The sequence below is a fragment of the Eurosta solidaginis genome, chromosome 5 (assembly GCF_040869045.1).
Source record: "Eurosta solidaginis isolate ZX-2024a chromosome 5, ASM4086904v1, whole genome shotgun sequence".
NCBI classification, from domain to species: domain Eukaryota; kingdom Metazoa; phylum Arthropoda; class Insecta; order Diptera; family Tephritidae; genus Eurosta; species Eurosta solidaginis.
In genome coordinates, this window is record NC_090323.1 from 186780780 (window position 1) to 186787777 (window position 6998).

Below are 6998 nucleotides of genomic sequence, written 5' to 3' on the forward strand. Positions count from 1 at the left end.
GGTGGACGCCTTTTAGAGATATCGCCATTAGTGTGGGCCAGGGGTGACTCTAGAATGTTTGTACGATATGGGTATCAAACGAAAGGTCTTACTGAGCATTTTAAGAGGGTGTGGGCATTAGGTCTATAGGTGGACGCCTTTTCGAGATATCGCCATTAGGGTGGGCCAGGGGTGACTCTAGAATGTTTGTACGATATGGGTATCAAACGAAATGTGTTGCTGAGCATTTTAAGGGGGAGTGGGCATTAGGTCTATAGGTGGACGCCTTTTCGAGATATCGCCAATAGGGTAGGCCAGGGGTGACTCTAGAATGTTTGTACGATATGGGTATCAAACGAAAGGTGTTACTGAGCATTTTAAGAGGGAGTGGACATTAGGTCTATAGGAGGACGCCTTTTCGAGATATCGCCATTAGGGTGGGCCAAAGGTGACTCTAGAATGTTTGTACGATATGGGTATCAAACGAAAGGTGTTACTGAGCATTTTAAGGGGGAGTGGGCATTAGGTCTATAGGTGGACGCCTTTTAGAGATATCGCCATTAGTGTGGGCCAGGGGTGACTCTAGAATGTTTGTACGATATGGGTATCAAACGAAAGGTGTTACTGAGCATTTTAAGGGGGAGTGGGCATTAGGTCTATAGGTGGACGCCTTTTCGAGATATCGCCATTAGGGTGGGCCAGGGGTGACTCTAGAATGTTTGTACGATATGGGTATCAAACGAAATGTGTTGCTGAGCATTTTAAGGGGGAGTGGGCATTAGGTCTATAGGTGGACGCCTTTTAGAGATATCGCCATTAGTGTGGGCCAGGGGTGACTCTAGAATGTTTGTACGATATGGGTATCAAACGAAAGGTGTTACTGAGCATTTTAAGAGGGAGTGGACATTAGGTCTATAGGTGGACGCCTTTTCGAGATATCGCCATTAGGGTGGGCCAGGGGTGACTCTAGAATGTTTGTACGATATGGGTATCAAACGAAATGTGTTGCTGAGCATTTTAAGGGGGAGTGGGCATTAGGTCTATAGGTGGACGCCTTTTCGAGATATCGCCATTAGGGTGGGCCAGGGTGTGATGGCTAGAATTCCAAATGGGGTTATTTCAGTGATTCCCATATTAAAAAAAAAAAAAAAAAATAACCTCGGTTAGATATGAGAAATGTATATCAAATTCGCATCGGGATTGACAGATTAACCCACCACAACGAACGAATTATTTTACAAATTCTTTTGCGTTATCCAACACAGGCAAAACTTGTCAGACATCTGAGAAAAGGGAGAGAGCGCAGGTGTCAGGTTCTGCCACAATAATATCCTCTGCCATTTCCGCTTAGGATCGACAGCAAGTAACATCTGCAAAGTTTTTATAAATTGTGAAGTGATTAATCGAAAGTTGTTTAGTCCATCGCGATCAATTTTCATTAAACAGTATATCAGTGAACTGCTAAAAAAGCTTATAATTGCGATAAAAGTATTATTTCGCCCAAGACGATATTAAAAAAAACAAAAAAAGATAATATTGGTTTGAAATAAGTCCTAGTATTATGTAATACAAAATATTCGCACAAGAAAGAATCCCCTCTTGTAGGCCATCTTTAACATCCGATGCGATTAGGAGTTAAAAATATAATTTATTAAAGGCGGCAAGGTTCCTTCCCTCGAGGAAATCCGTGTAGGAAAAGGTACGCCTCCCCTTATCCAGCCCTCGCTGCGAATATCCAGCTAATATCATACAGCTGTAAATTAGGCCACAAACGAATATATTATTTCATAAAGGTAGAGAAAGACAGGAGCAAAGCTTAGAGTGGGGTCCCATCTGCGCCGCCACTCCACGTGGTATGTAAAACCTATAAAAAGGGAACCCGAACCATACGCCGAAACTAAGAACAATAATTAAAGCATTCTCTCTTAGTAAGTTCGATTTGAAAAAGAAAAAAAAAATATAAATATAAAAATACCCGAAAAAATATTCAACCGCAATCATAGTAATATGCTAAATTGCCTCAATAATACAGAGTGTAATCAATAGTTTCCTTATTTTATAATTTTCCTTAAAATGCTTCTTTTATAATTTAATTTCTTACAAATAAATTTTCGTCAAATGGCACTTTAATATTTTTGCATCTAAATATTAGTGTAGAATCTTAGATAATAACTACAAAGGAGAAAAATACACAAATGTAAAAAAAAAAAAAAAAAGAAAAAAAAAAATTTTAAATATGTAAGCCGAAACTAAATCAGTTTAAAAGCTCATTTAATGTGACGTTAGCAGCAACAACTACATAATATAAAAATTTATTCCAAAATGTAACAAGAAGCCAACTATAAAATAAGTAATTTACATAAAATTCAAAACAACCTGTTTGCGCAAACATCGTTGCAGCACCCTGTTTAATGTAAGTAACACAAACAAATATACATACATAAATATGTAAATATGTAAGTTTTTGTGAGGTAAATGAAATCATAAAATACTATAAGTTTTACTCATCATACAGCTGGATATCAACAGTTAACACATATTTTCATTGATTTAATTTCGCTCAAACTATGTTAATTTATATTTCGGTATATTATTACAAACATAAATATGTAAGCATTTTTTTTTGTATATCCAGGCAATCGCAACTGAATTGAATTAAGAATGAGTAAATGAAATATATATTGTAATCATAAATGTAAGAGAATGAGGATAAATCTCTTTTTTTTTGCAATGATCATGTAGTGCTTAGCAATAAATAACATGAATAAAGAGTAGAATATCGTTTTAAAGTCTTGTGAGTTGAGTATGTAGTCGAGGATTAGTGTTGGTTGGGTATGGGAGAGTTGATGTGAACTCTCAATACTTTGGTAGGGCAGGGAGCGAGAGTAAGTAAAGAGGCAAAGCAACACCACAGACCTCCTCTCATAGGTGTATTGTTTTTTTCGCATTACTTGGTTTCTGCATAGGAATTCTGTTTTCGGTATTGTGGCCAATGTTAGATGATATGTGTGTATGCGCAGGATATTGCTCTGAGTTCAGAGTATCGTTGTCTGTCCGGTTTTCCTATTACTATGCTAGTTAAGAGAGTCCGTCCGTATATAAAGAATATGAGCTGAAAGCATTTTTTCTTTTTGAATGAATTTTCTGTTCGGGTTTATTCCATAAAGTGCATGAATTACTTTTTATATATACTTACGCTAGGGTGGTTCGATAGGAGCAAAAACCCCGACCTCCCGACTGACTAATTAAGCCTGGTTAATGCAAGCATGCACGCCCCGCTGCCTATTCCCTAGTGTCGGTCCATGACAAGGGGTGACTCTAGAATGTGTTTGTACGATATGGATATCAAATTAAAGGTATTAATGAGGGTTTTAAAAGATGTATATGCGAAGGCGTTCTCGCGATATCGACCAAAATGTGGACCAGGTGATCCAGAAAATCATCTGTCGGGTACTGCTAATTTATTTATATATGCAATACCACTAACAGTATTCCTGCCAAGATTCCAAGGGCTGTTGATTTCGCCTTGTAGAAATTTTTCATTTTCTTCTACTTAATATGGTAGGTGGCACACCCATGTTACAAAGCTTTTTCCAAAGTTATATTTTGCGTCAATAAACCAATCCAGTTACCATGTTTCATCCCTTTTTTCGTATTTGGTATAGAATTATGGCTTTTTTTCATTTTTCGTAATTTTCGATATCGATAAAGTGGGCGTGGTTATGGTCGGATTTCGGCCATTTTTTATACCAAGATAAAGTGAGTTCAGATAAGTAGGTGGGCTAAGTTAAGTAAAGATATATCGGTTTTTGCTCAAGTTATTGTGTTAACGGCCGAGCGGAAGGACAGACGGTGGACTGTGTATAAAAACTGGGCGTGGCTTCCACCGATTTCGCCCATTTTCACAGAGAACAGTTACCGTCATAGAATCTATGCCCCTACCATAACAAACAAAACAGAAAAAATAACGCAACATCCATTCGATCTCGGGCGTTACAACGTGCGCCTGGTAAAGCTAGTTCTCTATATTTTTTTAAGTACGCAATTTTATAGTCCAATCAATTTTAGTCTCACAAAGTACAAGTTATAGGTCCCTCAAAATTGCATTGATTTTTGAAAAAATTTTTCGGAAGTGTGTTTCAGATTTTAATATAAAAAAATTTTTGTTTCGCTCTCCATATGAAGGAAAATCTAAAACGCGGTTCAGACCTATAAATTGTACGTTGTTAAACTAAAGTTCATTGGCCTGCAATATTGCATACCTAAAAAAAATATCCGAAAACCCAAATAAAAAGTTGGAAATTTTCTGTTTAAGTTTCTCGAATTTTAAAATTTTTACGAAAAAGTTTTTGAAATTTGTTTGTATAGTTTCGATTACGAAATTCATAAAAGTTTTTTTAAAAGCATCGAAAAAAAAAAATATTTACGAAATTTGATAACAATTGTAACTGCTATATTTCTGTTCGCTGCTGTAAGTCTTACTATGGAAAAGAATTTCGAAACAATAGGAAATGATATCAAGACGACGATACATTTCAAAATCGATATCTTTGCTTTTTAATAGTTGTTTTATAATGGTAATTATTTTTCGACTAAGAACTAAATCCCGTACTCGGGTTATTCACTGGGCCTTGTCAAAATGTAATGATATCTTATTTAATAATTTGGGAAAAATTTAAACAACGTGACATCAGGACGGAAAAGGCATATATGTATGTATGTAATACTCCTATATTGCTACAAAAGGCTTAGTACATTCCCGAACATGAGAGTGCCGATATATTGCTGTTTAAGCGTTTTTGTTTTTGCATTCAATAATCGAATGTACCTAAATTTAAATTTTTTCTTGTCACACTTATGCTGCTTCAGTCACGATATACGCCGCGTCGGGCGATGACATTTTTCAAATTACACCCAGACATTTCGTCTACTTAAAACACGATGCCGGGCGAAATTGACGATGTTTATTCAGAGTGGCCATTATTTAGAAATAAAGATGAAAACAATTATAACTTTTTTAATTCTCTGCTTTAGCACTTGACTGCTAAAACACGCCCAAAATGTTAAGAAATTAACAAAACAAAACAAAAATGGTTTTTGTAATTGATATTAGAGAAAAATTGTAAGTTTACAAACGGCGATGGTTACTAGGACATGTTTCTGAATTTTACTTCTTCATCAGCTAGCTTTTCGGGAGCTGAGCGTTGAACTCGAATCTCCAACATTCATATCAGTGCAAGCCTTTAGCTGCTAAGCCATATGAATGTCCCGTTGTTCGCTGTACAAGAAACATGTCCTAGTAACCATCGCCGTTTGTAAACTTACAATTTTTCTCTAATATCAATTACAAAACAAAAATGTTAAGAAATTAAATTAAAAATTATATGTAAAGAAAAAAAATTTGTTTTTGGATATTATGTTTTCTTTTTTTATACTTAAAAAATTTAACAGCAGCAACCCTTGGGATGTTTGTCGTCATCGCCCGGCGGCGACGATAGAAATTAATCTATCGCCGCAAAATGACGTCGCGTAAATTTCGCTCTTGGCGTTCATTGTGTTCACCGTCATGTAATTATGGGGATTCTATTTTTGACAAGGCGATGCTCGTCGCGTTTATTTCGCGGCGTCAGGGCATTGTGTTTCAAGCTTTACATATATGGGCTAAGGCGACAGCTGTTTTCTCCCGGGAGTGGAATTCGAACCCTGCACTCCTACGATGGTTGAAATGTTATAAACGCATTCAGCTACGTCATGCCTTAGTTGTTGTAAACCTTATCCCAATATCTCATTTTTCTGGCGACGACCACGGCAAACGACTTAAGGACTATGATTTGATTGAATGTAATGGTGATGTTCGACTCTTTTCAGGGGAAGTCACCCGCGATGTCCGCATGAAGGCAAAATATGACCTCATGGCTATACTAGCAACGCGAAGGATATAGCAAAACAGGATGATAAGAGGACCCTGCATCGTTTGCCACAGTAGCCATTAGAAGCGGAAGCGAAATTCGAAGCCACGGTGCCGATGTTGTGGTGAAAAGAGAGATTTCACAGTCAATTAATATTGTTTACGGCTGGTACAGCCATCTCGCTGCGATCTGCCTGAAGATGAGACCTTTTACTCTCAGGGAACAGAAGCCACTGTCAGGGGCACGTGGACGATATCGTCATAATTGCAAGACGGAATCATTGAGAGCACCCTTGCTGACACAATGCTAAGGGCATTGATGTTGACAAAGTAATGGTGCACAGTGCTAGGGCTAAGCTATAATCCTAACAAGGTCGCCATTGTACCCTTTCCCAAGAGAACGACTCTGAGGGAAATCGTAATGGATGAGGGACGGTTGGGGCATGTGACCGAGATGGAGTTCTTGGGAATCAGGTTAACCTCTAATTCAATTGTGGAGAAAGCACGTCGACAACACCATGTCAAAAGTTATTCTAGATGGACGAACACGTGATAAGGAGATCCATCATAGTGTATGGAGCAGTTTAATGGGCATCAAGAGCAACTCTTGTGACTGTACAGAAATCACTCACTTCGCTGCAACGCTCGGCGTGTGTCGGCATTGCAGGAGCCATACGCCATAGACTAGAATGCACACTTATATGCAGGCATGCTTAACCAACGAAACGATATCATTTCGTTACGATAATCAACGTTAATAAACGAAACGAAGTCATTTCGTTTCGTTTATTAACGTTAAGATCGTCAAATTAACGAAATGATTTCGTTTCGCTTTCTGCCATATCAAAACGAAATCAAATCGTTTATGTTGATTATTAATTTCAAACTATGCTGGCAAAGCTGATTGATGGCGGAGTCATTAAAGGTGAAAGCATTATCCAAGCTGATTGCAACTTTTCTCATGAATTTTGACAGTACGAACATTTCTCAGAGTATTTTTGACATTACCACCAACGAATTACACAAACAAATTACATAGAGTTCTTGTGTGTATGTGCGCTCGTTGTTGCCACCTTACGGCTTCACCATGGCTATAGCATTGCCAGCGCAA